An 18,237-nucleotide genomic window follows, 5' to 3' on the forward strand; every position below is an offset into this window, starting at 1 on the left:
TCAGAAATAAAGGCCTCTAAACAGTTCACAGTGTGATTAAAAGATGTGCTTCGGGTTGAGAGAGAAAAGACAAAAAAATATATGTAGCCTTAAATTAAAATATAAATTTAAAATAGTAATATAAAGTCCTTAGAAAGGAACGTAAAATAATATAAAGGAAATGGGTTACGTAAGAATGGAAAATGCACAGAAAGTCTGGGCTATGTATATTATTGTGTTGTCTTTATAATTTTTTATGGATATGAGCCATTTGATTATAAAAACCAACCTATGTATTTTAAAAATATCTTGATTTCAAAATTTTAGTCAAAACACATGGCACTTTTAGGGAGAGGTTATGTTTGTTTCCACAGAAAATGAGAAGCTCTGGATTCATTCAAAATTATTGTGATGATCATATTTGACTGAGGAAGACTCCCTGAAATCCAGACTATAGATATGGATAGATAAACCTAAAGTAACTGAAAGACATGTTATGTATATTTTAACTGCTCAGACATAAAACAAAATTATCTTTAACTGATTTATGTACAATGCAGTTTATATTTGTAGTAACATAGACATGTACGTTACCTTTAAAACTTTATATAATTTTAGAGCAAGGGGATAAGACACTAATAAAACAGATGGCCCAGATGATCCAACATTTCAGTACACCTCTGTTACAGCTTCCTCTGAATTCTGCATCCAAAACAGCTTCAAGGCTGTTGCCTGAGATGGACCAGCTACACAAAATACTCCAGTTAGGACTTGACCATAATTCTAAATTTTCTCAGGGTTCCCATAAGACTACCAATGCCCCCAATCAGCAGAAAGTAGTATAGAGACTTACACCCAAATTCCCAAAATATTGTTTATGAATGTTTGTTTTCATTTAAGGGGGTGGTTATAAATTGTTATTGGTCACAGTCAATCTCTTTCTAAAGAAGAAAGGGGGATATGATAATAAATGATAGGATGAAAGGGTAGATTATTGAATCTACTATAGTAAAAAAAAAACCTATTAATCTTACATATTTTACATTAGTATGGATTTTGGTTTGTTGATACAAATTTAAAGCCAATTTTGTTATACTGTATGTATATTTCCACTCTTGTTTAAGGTACTATGTTTATGCAACTCATTTAAAAATGTAATATGTAATTAAGAAATATAGTTAATAGTTAGTCATCTATAATATTCAAACCTATAGCCATGTTAGTTAGGTTTTCTAGGTATACAGAGATATATTTCAGACAGATAGGTAATCTTCAAACACTTCAAAGACCTATAGAATATGGTATTTAAAGTGTTGTAATAATTGGGATTTTTTTTATGACAATGAGACATGTCTGCTCCTGGCAGCACTAATCTATTTCAGAGAATATGGTAGGCATTGAAGAAACTCCATATAGAGTTTGTTTTCTTTATAACAAAAGAAACTGCCCTTGCCTCAATTGCTGAGAGTAAGCACACTGGCCAATCTGGACAAGCAGGACACAAAGAAAAGCGACTACTAAAATTTGTCAAAACAAGGAGGAATGGTCCTCTGGGTTCCTGCTTCACAGAAGAAACTGCCAGACATCCTGCAGGGCACAGAGAAAAGTGACTGTTGAATTTTGCCAAAATAGGTAGGACAGTGCTTCAAATTTCCTGATTTACTGAAAAGTCTGGCAGATACTCTAGGCCTATAGGCTGAGGATGGGTGCCCCAACATTACAGAAGAACTTTGGGTGACTGTCCAGGTAACAAGATGTCTCTGTCATTTCCAGAGTTTTGGAAGTTGTTTACAATGTACTTTGTTTCCTCAGGAAATATGATATCTTTCTGAGGTCTTTGATGGAGTTGAAGACTAGTTATATTTTTTCTTAGATACAATAATAAATTATATATAAAACTTTAGACTCACAAAGATAGGATAGATGACAGAATATTTTCTTTAATTTTGCCAAATACAAATAGACTAAATACAGTAACTATAATTCTTGCTTAATAACTATTTATTTATATGTAATTTTACTATGTTAAAGTCAAAACATTCCTTTTTGATTAGACAGAAAAGGGGAAATGATGTGTGTTGTTTTTCTGTATGCTGTGAATATGTGTTGCTCCCATTGGTTAATAAATAAAGCTGCTTTTGCCTATGACAGGGCAGGATAGAGCCAGGTTGGAAATCCAAGCAGAGACACAGAGAAAAGAAGGGCAAAGTCAGGGGAGAAGCCAGTCATCAATCCAAGGAGCAAGATATCAACAGACTGGTAATGCCATGGCCATGTGGCAATACATAGACTAATAGAAATGGGTTAATTTAAGTATAAAAGCTAGCTAGTAACAAGTCTGAGCCTTCAGCCAAACATTTTAAAGTAATATTAAGCCTCTGAGTGATTATTTACAAGTAAGTGGCCATGGGACAGGGAGGCACAGAGAAAAGTCTCTGTTAACATTTAGTAGCAATTCTTACTGAATTATTTGCTATTTATGGGCAAACCAAGATATAAGAGATTCAAAATGGGAATAAAGGGTCTTATACATGATCCCATTCATGTCATGTTAGATGATTTTTGTATCCCTGCTACTAAATATTGAAAATTCTTTTTGCATACCTTTTGCCACAATAACTATCCAAACTCACTACAAGTACATTCAACACATTGAATATAATACTTACAGTCTCTTCTTCCACACGTGCAATGCCTTAAAAGAGTCCAAACTTTTGGCTGATCTACATGCTAAATACTAAGAAAGGACATGCTCACTCATAGTGCTTTTTTGCTGTTGTTTTTGTTTGTTGTTTTTTTAATGTTGAGTCACTGAAAATATGATTTTTTCACTTTAGTAAAAAAATACACAAATTTAGGTAGAACCTCTCTTTAACAGTGCAACAACTTTCTGTCATGATTTAATTTCCTCTTCAGATGGAATATAAGGTATGATTTTTTATTATCTTTAATTTAAATCATTTGTCTTATTTTAGAAAGAATAAAGGAAGACTTTTATAGCAAATACTAAGTAGGTAAATAAAATAGTAGTAGTATCTACTGCCCCTAAAACACATATGTGGCAGGGTATACTGATGTTTGGTGCATGTTACAATGAAAATTAGGCAATATTTGTGAGAAATGGAACCATAACTTACTTCCTTTATAAAGTAAGTTAGATGAAAGTGGGAATTGTAGCTACATTGTTAAACAAACCTAAGTGTTCACCAACAATGGAATAGATAAAGAAAATTGGGGGGGGATAGGGAATGAAATATTTTTGAATAAAAATGAAGAATGAGTTATGTCATTTTCAAGAAAATGCATGTGACTGGAGACAGTCATTTAAGGTGAAGTAAGTCATTCTCAGAAAGACAAATGCCATACTTTTTCTCAATTGTGGTTTCCAGATTTTGATTATTTTAAAATTTATCTTTTAAAAAATATTTATTTTATATCCCTGCCACAGTTTTTCCTTCCTCCTCTCCTCCCAGTCGCTCCCCCACATCCCTTTCTGTCTCCACTCTCCAACTCACTCCTCCTCCATTTCTGCTCAGGAAAGGTACTTTCCCCACCCCTTCCTACTTCTGAACACTGTTATATACCCTTCTTGCTCTAATGTGTGGCTTTTTTTTCATTAGTTGCTGTTATATGCATATATACCCATAAATATATAAATAAAACTTGCTTAGTCTATTCAATGGTATTGTTATATATGTTTTCAGTGCTTACCATGGTATTGGATAACCAATTGGTGTGCCTTTCCCCAAGGAAGATTATTTTCATTGTATATACATATACAGTGTGGCAGTGAAAGTAGTCTAAGGAGACAGGAATGTGGAGCGGCAAGAAAGGGGAGAATGAGGGAGCAGGGAAGGGGGATATTCTCAATGTACAATATATACTTCTACAGAAACTTAAAATGTAAATTAATTTAAAGAAAGAAATTCAAAATTATATGAAGGTACAAAAATAGCAAAATATGTCAGTGAGCTTAGCAAAGGAGTTGTAGGTTATTATATTTAAAATTATTGACCATCTATTTAACAATATCTGTGGTGGTAATCTAATTGTACTGAAATGTGATTTTGATTGTATGTTAATAAATAAAGTTGTCCGGGGGTCAGAGCTATTAGAGCCATAGACAGAGTGTGGCAGTGGTGGCACACACCTTTAATCCCATAGATCTCTATGTGTTCAGGGATACAGCCAGCATTGGAGACATATGCCTTTAAGACCTAGGGGGCTGTACATTCAGACAGTGATGAGGCAGTCACGTGTTTGGGTTTACAACCAATGAGAAGGCAGAATGACTGGAAAATCGACTTACAGACAGGAAGTAGCTCTCTTTCGCGAAGCTGGGACAGCAGGAGGAAGGGTGAGATTTTAGCTCTGAGCTCTGACCTCTCGGCTTTGTCTTTTACATTGTTTCTGTGTTTCTTATTTAATAAGACAGCTGATTACATCAATAAATATCTTTTTCCTGACAACGACTCCCCAAAACAGAGAAGTATAAAAAGAACAAAGGACCAAAGTTTCTGCTCCTTTTGAATTCAGTTGATCACAGGACTGATAGAATTTGAATGTATTTATTATGTGTGTAGAGGCATGCATATGTGTATTGGAAACAGCAATTTTAAACATCACTTCTTTTTGGAACAATAAAAACCCATTCATGCTGCTTCTAAACAAGTAGGAATGAGATATTCCTTCTCAATATGCCAATCACTAATTAACATAGGTTTGACAGAAAAGTTTTCTACTACCCTTTATACAGTTTGATTTTTTTAAATAAAAAGTACACCTTGTCCAAGTACATATTGTCTCTGTGGTTATTATAGAATAGGGTTTGTCACTCAGGAAAATATTTTATAACTAAGCACTAGAAAAATGTATTATGGCTAATTTTTTTTTCAATTTTTTTATTTTGCATGTAGGCAGTGAGAGTCACAGTTAGTAGTTTTATTGAAATTATTTATGAAAGTTTACTTTATTTAAAATCATAAAGCATCTTTTGTCAAATATAAAGACCCTGAGTTAAAATATCCTGGGAGACAGTATATCAATAATTCATTTCCCAAGCAAGTCTCAATGGTTCACTGAAGACAATAAACAATGAGATTCCCATGCATCTATATGATTTGGAACAAAGTCATTATCTTTGATTTTACTATTTCCTCAAGCATACTAGTATAGCAATTCATCTTGGAAAATAAAGATATCATTTTACATTGGATTAAAGAACAAGTTCACTTATGCCCCATGATAATGACACTGTCATTATCTGGATAAATGGGAAGGTATGCTGCCTGCAAATTGTAATAAATAAAATTCAGATTTCTTAAATTCAAGTTTGCTGTTCTGGGATACAGCCCACTGTAGGCAGGTATTTTTCTGGACTGATTTTATGCAAGGGAAAGTGACTGACATTTTGATGATTGATGCTTTTAGTGCTAAAATTATGTGCCTATGAACAAGGACTCGTATTTTTTGAAAACAACTATGGACTTGTAATATGGTAGCTTATTAGCTTTTAAGGAAAGTAAATGCTTAGAATTTTCTCTGTTATCAACACAGTCACAGTGTAAATTCCAGATCAAGTGTCAAAAGTAAACATATTTGTGACCTAGCATTTTCATTCTGGTGTGCTCCACAGTGATTCAAAGAAATCCTTATTACTAACTATGACTTACCAATGACCATGTTATATAATATTATACTTAAGATTTACTTTTAATAGTGTTGCATTATTCAACTTAAATTTAAGAATAAATCATAATTTGGGCAACCAAATAAGGTTAGAAGTATTAATTTTATTTTTCATTGTTATATTACTATAGCAATATGATTACAAGGACTAATCCAGGTGAAGTACATCTCCCAAGAAGTGAGATATTTATTTGAATCATATGAGATTCCAATGCTTAAGGATATACATTTTTTCATGTATGACTTCTAAAACCAGTCATTAACTTGATCTTTTGCTAATTAATGAAGCAACAAGATGTTCCCATACTTTACAAAACAAATGTGTTGAATTTTTGGCAATATTTTAGACCATAATTCATCTCTATTTTACTAAATATGCAAGTACTCTTTTGATTTAATATAATGGCTTTTACTTTTAATGTCCCAAACACTTTCTCCTCAACATAAGATGTGATCTCAGAGATTAGCATGACAGATGCTCCACTAGATATTTCAAGTAGAAAATGACTTTCAATTTCATTGACAATGATAAAGAAGTAAAAGAGAAAGAAATGACATTCTTGACTTTCAGGAGATCTGGAAGTATAGAAATCACAAGGAAGCCACCATCTCAGCTGCCTCTAAAAATAAAACAAATGATTAACAAGAGGTCATTCTATGTCTGACACAAACTCATACTTGTCAGGTCCTAGCTCTGCCTATAATACAAAGTGTATTGTGTTTCCTTCTCTGTCACCTTCCAAATAGCATGTGGATATACTAAAGAAAGGGTAGCCAGGGGAAAATATGAACAAATTACAATGGTATATATACAAGCTAAAAATAACAAAATATTTTAAGTGCCAGTCTCTAGTAATGCAAATTCTTGCATATGATGCATTTTAATCATATTTCCCCTCACTTATTCTAACTTTTCCCAGACACACCCTTTCATCCCTCTCCTAACTTTGCTTCCTCTTTTCTTTTTTATAGTCTGCTGAGTCTAATTTGTGTTGCCCATATATTCATGGGTATGACGTCATCTACTGGAACTTGGAAGATCTAAAGAAAATTAACTCTCCCAGCTGCCAAAGTCTTAATTACGACTGAAGTTCTTGAGTCCCACACTCCATACTGAAATATTAATTGGCTTGACTTTATGCAGACAGTTACAGCTGCCCTTAGTTTATGAGTACAGTGGTTCTGTCATGTCTATAAGACACTGTTTTTCTTCAGTTGTCTCTGATCTCTGCCTTTCTAAATTTTTCCTCCCTGTTTTCTGTGATAGTCAGTGAATGTTGGAACAGTGTTAAAGATGTTGTATTTGTGGCTGAGTACTCCACTGATACTTATACTCTGCATTTTCAAAAGTTGTGAGCTTCCTCCATTTCATGGCACAAAGAAATTTCTCTGATGAAGCCTGAAACTTATACTAATTAATCTGTAGGTATACCAACACAAATTTAGAAAGAATTTTGAGCAACAAAATTTCTGATAATAAAATGCTTAAATTCCATGTTACAGTATTTCCATATTGCTATCCAGGCATAAGCAATTCATACACATCAATACAAGGGACATATACAAAAGGATGTAAGTAATATGCACATTTAATGGACTGAAATGAAAATTTTAGGGAACACACATGCTTTTGTAATAAAAAGATGTATGTGAGAGAGGAGGAGATACAGAATGAGAGAGAAGAGATAATAGAAATTTAACTGATTAGTATGTTAATTTAATCAGTGTATACACATACTACCAAGCTAGTCTATGGGTTCTTGGAGTAGCATTATTTTCTGTGTAGGGTAACTCCAATCACACCATTTTAGAGGAAATATATATAATATATAAATAATACATAAATATATGAAGCTTATAAAATAGTAGGCTTTTGTATGATTTTTTTTTCAAACACCCTTAGTGTTATTACTCCTCTCAACACTACATCCTTTTTCCTACTTAAATATCTCTTCCTGTTATTTTCCCCTTTCCCTTTATATCCTATTTTTATGTTTCTGGAGAAACTCAATCTGCTGTTTAAAGTGGCTATAAGCGAAAAGATTCAATATTCTACACATCTTTATAAGCACTTGCTGACTTGCTGTCTTTATTTAGTTAGTTTTAAAAATCTTTTATCCATTTCAACAGATGTAAAACATCACATTCTTGTTTTAATTTCCCAAATAATTAATGACAATGAGTGTTCATTATATCAGTTGGCCATTTTTAATTTTTATGTTTTAGAAATATTACTTAGTCTTCTGTCGCATTATTTTATGGAGTTATTGGTAAAAATTTGTTTAATGCATTTATATATTTTTGATACTAATTATTTATCAATTGTAAGACTTGGAAATATGCTCTCAAATAGAGATGTCTCTTCATATTGTCAATTGTTTCCTTTGCTTTGAGCAAGGCTTCTTCTTAAACATGATAGCATTAAGTTTATTCTATAAATTTTGTATATATGTTTCATATTCATGTTGGAGATAGCTTGGCCCAAACTAGTGTAATGGATCATTTCCTCTATGTACAATTTTTACATTGGACAACATGTCATCAGCAAACAGAGGTTTTCATATGATTTTATTTGCTTTGAGGATTTAACATATTTTGATCATATTATTATTTCCTTTCCTCCAATTTCTCCTAGATCTTCGCTAACTCGCTAGCCACCTAAATTCATCTTTTTTTCTCTTTCTTAAAAACAAAAACATAACAAATACAAAACTCAAACATACACACAAAACAAACTAGTAGACAAATGAATACATGCAGTCTGATTGTTTTGGTCAACTATTCCTGGGCATGAGAACTTCCTCAGAGTGTGGTTGATATAAAAGGGAAAATTAGATTTCTTCAATTGAATGATATGCTGTGGGATGTTCAGTATGGCAAATGTGTTGCTCTAATTGGTCAATAAATAAAACCTGATTGGCCAGTGGCTAGGCAGGAAGTATAGGCGGGACTAACAGAAAAGAGAAAAGAACAGGAAGGTGGAGAGAGTCACTGCCAGCCGCCACCAGGACAAGCAGGATGTGAAGATGCTGGTAAGCCGCAAGCCACGTGGCAAGGTATAGATTTACGGAAATGGACTAATTTAAGCTATAAGAACAGTTAGCAAGAAGCCTGCCACGGCCATACAGTTTGTAAGCAATATAAGTCTCTGTGTTAACTTGGTTGGGTCTGAGTGGCTGTGGGATTGGCGGGTGACAGAGATTTGTCCTGACTGTCTGCCAGGCAGGGAAACTCTAGCTGTGGTGGTAATCTAATTACACTGAAATGTGATTTTGATTGTATGTTAATAAATAAAGTTGCCCGGGGGTCAGAGCTATTAGAGCCATAGCAAGAGTGTGTCGGTGGTGGCACACGCCTTTAATCCCAGAAAGCCAGCCTTTAATCCCAGGGAGTGGTGATATAAAGCAAAAAGATATATAGGGTGTGAGACCCAGAAACTAGAAGCATTTGGCTGGTTAAGCTTTCAGGCTTTGGAGCAACACAGTTCAGCTGAGAGCTATTGGGATGAGGACACAGAAGCTTCCAGTCTGAGGAAACAGGACCAGCTGAGGAACTGGTGAGGTGAGATAGCTGTGGCTTGTTCTGTCTCTTTAAATAGACGAACAGGACAGGAAATAGGGCTCTCATTCGGGAGGCTGGGACACCGCAGGCGGAAGGGTGAGATTTTGGCTCTGAGCTCTGACCTCTCGGCTTTCTCTTTTCCATTGTTTCTGTGTTTCTTATTTAATAAGAAGGTTGGTTACATCAACATCTGGCACCCAACGTGACAAGAATCCATTAAAAACCGCTTGGCTTGGCGGCAGGTCCGCTTTCCCGCAAGGGCGGCAGACCGGGCGGTCGGCTTCCTAGTCCGAGCTGCCGGCTTCCTAGTCTGAGTGGCAGCTTCTAGCCCGGGCTTAGGTCTGTGAGCAGCTTGCTTAAAGCCGGTAATACAAACAACTCAGACCTGCCCTGCCGAACAGGGCCCTGCCTGTAAAGCCAACGCAAGTGGTCAGAGTTTAAGGAAGTCAGACCCAAGCCTTGACTGCTTGACAAGCCGTGGCTGCATTTAAACTTTAGCCAGCTACGCTTTCTTGTTCTCTCTCTCTCTCTCTCTCTCTCTCTCTCTCTCTCTCTCTCTCTCTCTCTCTCTCTCACTCTTTCTCTTTGGATTTACACCTGGGACACTAGGTGGCTGTTTTGAAAATCCCCTCAGATTTCTACTGTTCTACGCAGATTTAATTCGCTGGGATTTCTACTGTTCTACGCAGATTTGGTAAGTCATAAAGGAAACTATTTAAAAGACAATTTTTTTCCACATTTAAAAAAAATGGGTTTTATGTGTACATTGGAAGAAAATTGGTTTTTGTTCGAAATATTAGGCAGTCTGACAATGGAACAACTATATGAAAAGATTAGTATTATGGGAATTATGCACTTTATCACCATGCTTATTCTCATTTTACAATTTAAAAAGATAGTCAATTTAAGTGCCAGGATAACAGCTTTAGAAGATCATAAGGTTGTAGAAAGAAAGCCTGTTTTCACACAGTCACCCTCAATTTATCCAATTAACAGTGAAGTTGTTTCAAATTGGGATCATAAGGTTGTAGAAAGAAAGCCTATTTTCACACAGTCACCCTTAATTTATCCTGTAACTGTACAGCAGATGCCTGATCAAATGATGGCTACACAAAATACTTGGGCTCCAATTGAAATGTTGGATTTAAAAAGGTTTAAGGAGGCAATAGTATCTTATGGCATGCATTCCCCATATGTAAAGCAAATGTTAAACTCTTGGTCAACATATAATAGGATAATACCACAGGACTGGCGGGACCTTGCACAAGGTGTTCTGGAACCCAGCCAGAGACTTCAATTTCTGACTTGGTTTAAGGAGGAGGCTAAAAATATAGAAAAACAATGGAGGGATAAAGGAATACAAGTTTGCCAGGATCAGCTTATGGGAGAAGGTCAATATGCTTCAGCACAAACACAATGTTTATATGATGTCCAAACCCTAATTTTAACGTGTTTCACTTTGCAGAATTTGGAAAATTGAAATATGTACACCACACTATCGATACTTATTCAGGATTTCAATGGGCAACTGCTTTGAGTTCTGAAAAAGCTGATTCTGTAATCACTCATTTGCTAGAAGTTATGGCCATCATGGGTATACCTGCACAAATCAAAACTGACAATGCTCCATCATATGTCTCTGTTAAAATGAAACAGTTTTTTGCTTATTACAATATAAAACATATTACAGGCATACCACATAATCCTACAGGTCAAGCAGTTATAGAAAGATCAAACAGAACTCTAAAGGATATGCTAAATAAACAGAAATGGGTAACAAAAACCCCAGAAATAGACTGCATAATGCTCTTCTAACTTTGAATTTTCTGAATGCCAATGAGAAAGGAACAACAGCTGCAGAGAGACATTGGATAATAGAAAAAACTACAGAATTAAATCAGCCTATATACTTTAAGGATGTGCTAACCTCAGAATGGAAACCAGGGTATGTATTACATTGGGGACGAGGTTTTGCTTTTGTTTCTACAGGAGAAGATAAGCTGTGGGTACCATCAAAATTGATAAAGGCTCGATTTGAACAAGAGAGACCTCTTAATTAGAGGAGGTGATAGTTCATCAACCAGCATGAACATCCAATTTAAACTAACTGGTATCAATAATACATGCCTTTTCATTTAATCAGATCATAACTTGTCAAAAGGAAATATCCCCAAAATTAGTCTTGGGGAAAGGTTTTTGTTTTTGTCTTTTAGGAGAATGAAGGTTAAGGAATTTGAAGAAAACTGGACAAATGAGACAACTGAAGAAAAGGGACAAATCATCTATCCCAAGAAACAGAGTGAAACGGTGTATGGGTATATATTATCTAAAAAATTTTTATGTCTTCCTAAATGTTTGTTTCTGCTTTTCTTTAAAGATTTAACACTATTGGTTTTCTAATAGTCCCAGTTCAATTAAAATTTAAAAGCTGACTTTGGAGTTGGAGAATGGCTCTCTCCTTCTTTAAACTCAAGCATGTTGTTAAAAGGAAAATCCAAACTCCCTGTATCATGCCAGAATAAGAGCCATCTTCTGCTATGGTACAGGACAAAAGCAAAATTAATTAAGGGACTATTCTATTACTAATCTCAACTCTTTGATTCTATTCTGATTCTTTAAACTTTTCTTAAAGTATGAATTTTATATCAAAATTTACAAGATTAACATATAAAGATATATAGATATATATACATTTTAAACTTTGTTAAGATATGAATGGTCATATAGAGTACTAATTAATTCTAGAAAAAAGGCTAGCTGCATATATATGTTTTTGTGTTCGAGTCTCTTATCAGTTTTCTGCAGGAAATCACGGCCAGGCCTAACATCAACTGAAGTCTCCAGAAAGAAGATGGGGCCCCACAACAACAACAATTCCACGTGGACAATAATAATATCATTAAGCTGACAAACATCATCCACAGATCAGCTTTGAACTTCAAGATGCTCAGAGCAATTTTGAGATGACTAGCTGAGATGATTCAGTCTCAAAGACTTCTTGAATAAGGACTTGAGATAAACCCTGAACTTTGGCATTATACACAGACTGTATAATGAAGGATATAGTTACCTCTCCTAGAATTTGACAATTAACCTAAATTTTTTTCTTTCAGGATAAAGAAAACTTCGCCCATACCCAGCAGGAAGAAATTTTAAGAATACGACGCGCACATTCCCAAAGAGGTGGTGTGGGGCGGGTGGTTTTTTGGTCCTTTTAATGGGTTTTGGGTCTGGGATAATTTTCAGTATTTAGTGGGGTTGGTTACAAGTTATTGTTAAGGGTTAAGAAAAAGGCTAAGCAAAGGAGATTAGATTTAAGGTTTTTGTTTAAAAAAAAAAAAAAGAAAGAAAAGAAAAAGACAATTACTAATACTTTACATTGGATTGAATTGTTTTATATTGTATACAAATTTGAAATTGATATTGTTAGAAAATGCTATATGTATATTTCTAATTGTATTCATACCATTCATTTAACAATGTAATACAAATTTCTGATCCTTGAATGTTATTATTACCAACTACTAGGATATAAAGAAATGAAAGTTAGTAGTTAGACATTACAATAGAACTTGTAGTCATATTAGATATGTTTTAAAAATTGAGCAGAGATGTTTTAGACAGGTCATCTTCAAACCCTTCAGAGATCTACAGAATATGGCATTTAAAATGTTTTAATAACTTAGAAAATTTTTCTTTTTTGAGACATGTCACCTCCTGGCAGTACTAATCTACTTCAGAGAAAATATGGGCATTGAAGAAACTGCATATGGAGTCAACTTTCCTTGTGGCAAAAGTTAGCCACTGGACAACAAAGTATCCTCGAATCAACAGGACAAAATGGACAGACAAAACACGAAACAATGGACTACTGATTCTTGTCAAAACAAGTGTGGTTATGGCTTTATCTAAAGGCATCTTCTGAGGCCAGGACAATATGGCCCCATCCCTGAAGTGGCCTTCGCATCCGGAAAAGGTACGGTGCCCTTTTCTTCGAAGGCAGCTTAACAGGCAGAGGGCCGATGGATTCTGTTGTACAATGGAACAGCAGCTGAAAGCTCATGCCTCTCAAAAGTAGACTGGCATTTAATAAAGGGATGTGGAGAAGAAGGGGATGCTGAGATGAAGCCATATATACACAGCCAAGAAGAATGGACAGCTGAATTTAAAAACTGTCAACAATTTCCAGAATTTAAAATCCTGAATCATGACAGGACACTAGTGGAATTCAGGTGTTTCTGGTACATGGACTGCTCTCACCCAATGTGAGATTGAACTGTTGACCTTGTGTACATCCTACTTCACAAATGAGTCTGTCAAATACACTAAGCCTTCAGGTGACTGCCCAGGCAGCTGGCTGTTTCTGTCAACTCACAAATTTTTTGGAAGTTGCTTGCATGCACTTCCTGTTTTTTATTTTTGTTAGCTAATATTATTTCCTTCTTGGGTCTCTGAGGGAGTTGAAGATTAGTTAGTTATGGTTGAAGATTAGTTACTTATAGTCGAAAATTAATTAGGATAGAAAGTGCATTAGATACATCTTGGATTTACCAAAATAGGATAGATAATGGAATTATTTTCTCTAATTTGTCCAATACCTGTTTAGGTATTTATTATTTGTATATATTGCATATAGTTACTGTACTTTTGTATATAGTTTTTCTTTTGTTAGTCATAACCTTTTGCTTTTTTTTTCTTTTTATTAAAATAGAAAAGGGGAAATGTGGTGGTAATCTAATTACACTGAAATGTGATTTTGATTGTATGTTAATAAATAAAGTTGCCCGGGGGTCAGAGCTATTAGAGCCATAGCAAGAGTGTGTCGGTGGTGGCATACGCCTTTAATCCCAGGGAGTGGTGATATAAAGCAAAAAGATATATAGGGCTTGAGACCCAGAAACTAGAAGCATTTGGCTGGTTAAGCTTTCAGGCTTTGGAGCAACACAGTTCAGCTGAGAGCTATTGGGATGAGGACACAGAAGCTTCCAGTCTGAGAAACAGGACCAGCTGAGGAACTGGTGAGGTGAGATAGCTGTGGCTTGTTCTGTCTCTTTAAATAGACGAACAGGACAGGAAATAGGGCTCTCATTCGGGAGGCTGGGACACCGCAGGCGGAAGGGTGAGATTTTGGCTCTGAGCTCTGACCTCTCGGCTTTCTCTTTTCCATTGTTTCTGTGTTTCTTATTTAATAAGAAGGTTGGTTACATCAATATCTAGCTACAATGATAGGTAATTTTTCTTCTTCCTTTCTTTTTCAAAAATTATTTTTAATTGAAAACTTCTCATACATTATAGATTAAACATGTTTCCCCTCCCACAAATCCTCCCAGATCTTCTTTTGCTCTCTATCCATCAAAATTTATGGTTTTTCTTTCTCTTTTGAATAAAACAATCAAGTAATGAAAACAAAAGCATAAAACACCACAATACATGCACACACGCATGCACATACACACACACACACACACACACACACACACACACACATACAAACACACACAAGCAAAAACACTAATTTTTTAAAAATGTTTTTGAGATAGTTTCCCCATCTACCTTTAATTTGTCATCCTCCTGCTATAGTCTCTCAAGTGCTAAAATCATATTCATTTGCCACCACACCTGGTAAGATTTTATTTATTATAACTAAGGTATTTTGTTCTAGAGTAAGCTCTTAGTTAAATTATACTTCAGCAATTTTAATTTAAACAGTATTGAATTTTAAAAATCTGAAAGAGGTAACAGAAGTTTTTTGTTTTAGAAATGAAAATTTTGCAGTATTTTCTTCAGCATAATTGTTGCGAAAATAGTATAATGGTTTGTCACAAACTATAATTTAATTAAACTGTTATACATTATATTCTTAATTATAATTAATTTTATTGTGTTCATGTCTTTTAAGGTTGTCTTAATTGCAGTTCTATGATAACATAACTTCAATGAAATAATGATATTTAAATTATTTGAAAATTGTATAGTTTCTCTTCAAACTAACCATCCCTTTAGATGGATGGCTATATCTGTATTTGATCAATACAGGCATTGGCAATATCTTATATACAACATAAAGAAAAACGACAGAGACTACAAGAAACATAGCTAGACAACATACAAATAAATAGTATGGGCATATGACAATAAAATTTATTGACAGAAGTATGCAGCATGCTGTATTTGGCTCATAGACCTTAGTTAGCTTCATCTGATTTTGATGACAGTTCTTCTATCACTTAATTCTTTATACTGTTGTTTGAATGAAGTTTCTGTGCTTATTTTCATGCATGAACAGCATAATTGAAGTTTAACTTCAGAAAGAACATTTCAATGGATGTGAATTTGTATGGCGTGTTTGTTGAATCTATAAACTCAGACTATAAATATAATATGACAAATAACTTTAAATTGATCTTTACTGTCTTACATTCATAATATTTTTTCTATAAATAATTAAAAGATTATAGTTGAGTTTATCAGGAAAGCAGAAACAAATACTGAAATTCTGAATAAATGCTAAGACTCATTAAAGAGGCAGGCATAGTAGCACATGCCTATAATTCTATCACTTGAGTGATGGAAATAAGATTTTGAGTTCTAGGCAGGCCTCTGTTATGCAGTGAGTTTGAAGCCAGGCTGAACCTCACAGTGAGACCTTGTTTAAAAAATAAACAAAATTATTCTCCAAACAAAATAATATTCATTTTCATTATACATATATTTTAGATATTTTGTTTCTATTTTAATCTATGAAAGAGAAAATGAAGGAAAAAAGATATGAACAATTATTTGTAATAAAAAGCAAGTATACTCCTTTCCAGAGATACATAATCAATTGAGATAATATGCTTTTTAAATTACTCCAACACAACTGAGTACAGTCTTTATTGAGGGAGGAATATTCCTCACACTTCACCATCACAGATATGAAATTAATTAAAAATGAACAAAGAATTGTAGCCTTTTTTATCCACACTACTCTTAAATTTGCTATGAATAACACAGGCAAGCAAATTGTCAAGTACCACAGTGGAAAGTCATATCAGCAAATGTGATACATATATTCCTTTGATTACATAATGATTAAAACACCTGGGAGAACCTATGAGTTAGTTACTCAGCAAAAATCTAAGATATTTTCTTACATTTCTCCTTTTATATTAGTGTGTGTGTGTGTGTGTGTGTGTGTGTGTGCAGCATATCATATATGTGGAGGCTGTCAGTTCTCTTCTACCATGTTGGTTGAAGTGACAACTCAGAATCATGAGGATTGCCCGTTATTGCCTTTATGAGCCCTCTACATCACTCTTGTGGTGAGAAATTTTGTTTTTATATAAAATATGGAGCCAAAACACAGTATTGTAAGTTGTATGTTCATTTTGGTTCCATGATGTAGTCATATTCATATCTGTATAGTCTCCAGGCAACACCAAACACTAGAAAACTTCACTAAGATTAATTATTGCCTATTTTAAGAGAACACTTAGATATGTAAACTGAATAGTTTATTAGTCTCCTCAGCTTAAAATACATTATTATCTGACTGTGAAAAGCTCCAAAAAGCATCTCTCCCATAAATTTAGTTGTAACTCTTCCCTATGTACACTTTTCTTCTCATCTATCTTGTCACCAACTATTCTAATATAATTTCCATACGATCATATGGTTTTCAAAATATATTGTCATATGTTTGTTTCACTTAAGAATTTAAGCTTGAACATGAGAAATGAGGGTCTTGTGTAGCCATTCAAATATAGGTGACAATGCATAACTATATATGAAGCTTTGAACCTCATGAATACTCTCAGTTCATTATCACAACTAGGATGTCTTGGGCTTTCATGAAGTAAGGATCTAGTAGGAGATGAATGACTAGTGCAATAATGAGAAAAAGTTTGCAGAGTGAGTGTAACTTAACACAGTGAGTCTAAAAAGCAAATTGTAAATAGCTGATATTGAAACCAAGATTAAATCTAGAATCTGTGGTCAAATAAACTAGTGTAAGAAAATGTTATAGAAGTGAATCTGAGGCACAGAAAAGTAATGGTGCCAGGAAATAGGGCTGGTGATTTGAGAACATGTATTGAATTAAATGGACATTGTGACTTGGTTGTCAACTTTACTAAACCTGGAAGTAACTATAAACCAAGTAGCTGGGCACAACTGTGAGAGAATTTTCTTGGCTGGATTATCTGAGGTAGAAGACCCATTCTAAATAGAGATCATTTGAGGTGAGAAGACAACTGAAATCTGGACCACACCTTGTGGTGGCAGCTCACATAACAGGACATGAAAGCAGAAAGCTTTTGCTTTTTTGCATGCTTGCCCTCATTCTGACAGGCAAGTTCATGTATTATTCTTGAGACATTCCTTCTCAGGTGTTAGAACCTATTTCTTTGGAATTCTAGTGTAGACTGGAAACCACCAGCTCCCTCAGACTTCCTTGGTATGCCAGTATCATACTGGAACTGCTTAGACATTCAGTATTGTGAACAGAATAACTATCAGATCCTTGGCTGTTCCATCAGAAGGAAGCCATTTGTGTGTGTGTGTGTGTGTGTGTGTGTGTGTGTGTGTGTGTGTATACTTGTGTGTGTGCATGAGTATATTCTGGAAGTTTTTTTCATTTAGAGATCTCTGATCAATACAGGCATTGGCAATATCTTATATACAACATAAAGAAAAAGGACAGAGTTCAAGAATTTTGAATATGAACTTATGAAAATACGTTTTCAAAAAGAAAGCAAGAAATGATTAGGTGTAATATAGGGATGATGAATGCATTTTGCATTTGTTTTTGCTATGCTTTGAGAAAAATATAAAGAGCAAAGCAAAATTATAGAAGCAAGATTAAAATCATCTAGACTTCATAAGGAGACAAGAGCAGTGAATTCAAATTACAGATGGAAAGTTTAATTCAGACTTGAAAGCAAAACATTAACTTACTTTATCCTTCAGTAAATAGCCTCATCATTCCCCCAGTGTTCAAGACAGAAATCAAAGAATAGCCTCTGCTTC

The sequence above is a fragment of the Peromyscus leucopus genome, chromosome X, assembly GCF_004664715.2.
Source record: "Peromyscus leucopus breed LL Stock chromosome X, UCI_PerLeu_2.1, whole genome shotgun sequence".
Lineage (NCBI taxonomy): Eukaryota > Metazoa > Chordata > Mammalia > Rodentia > Cricetidae > Peromyscus > Peromyscus leucopus.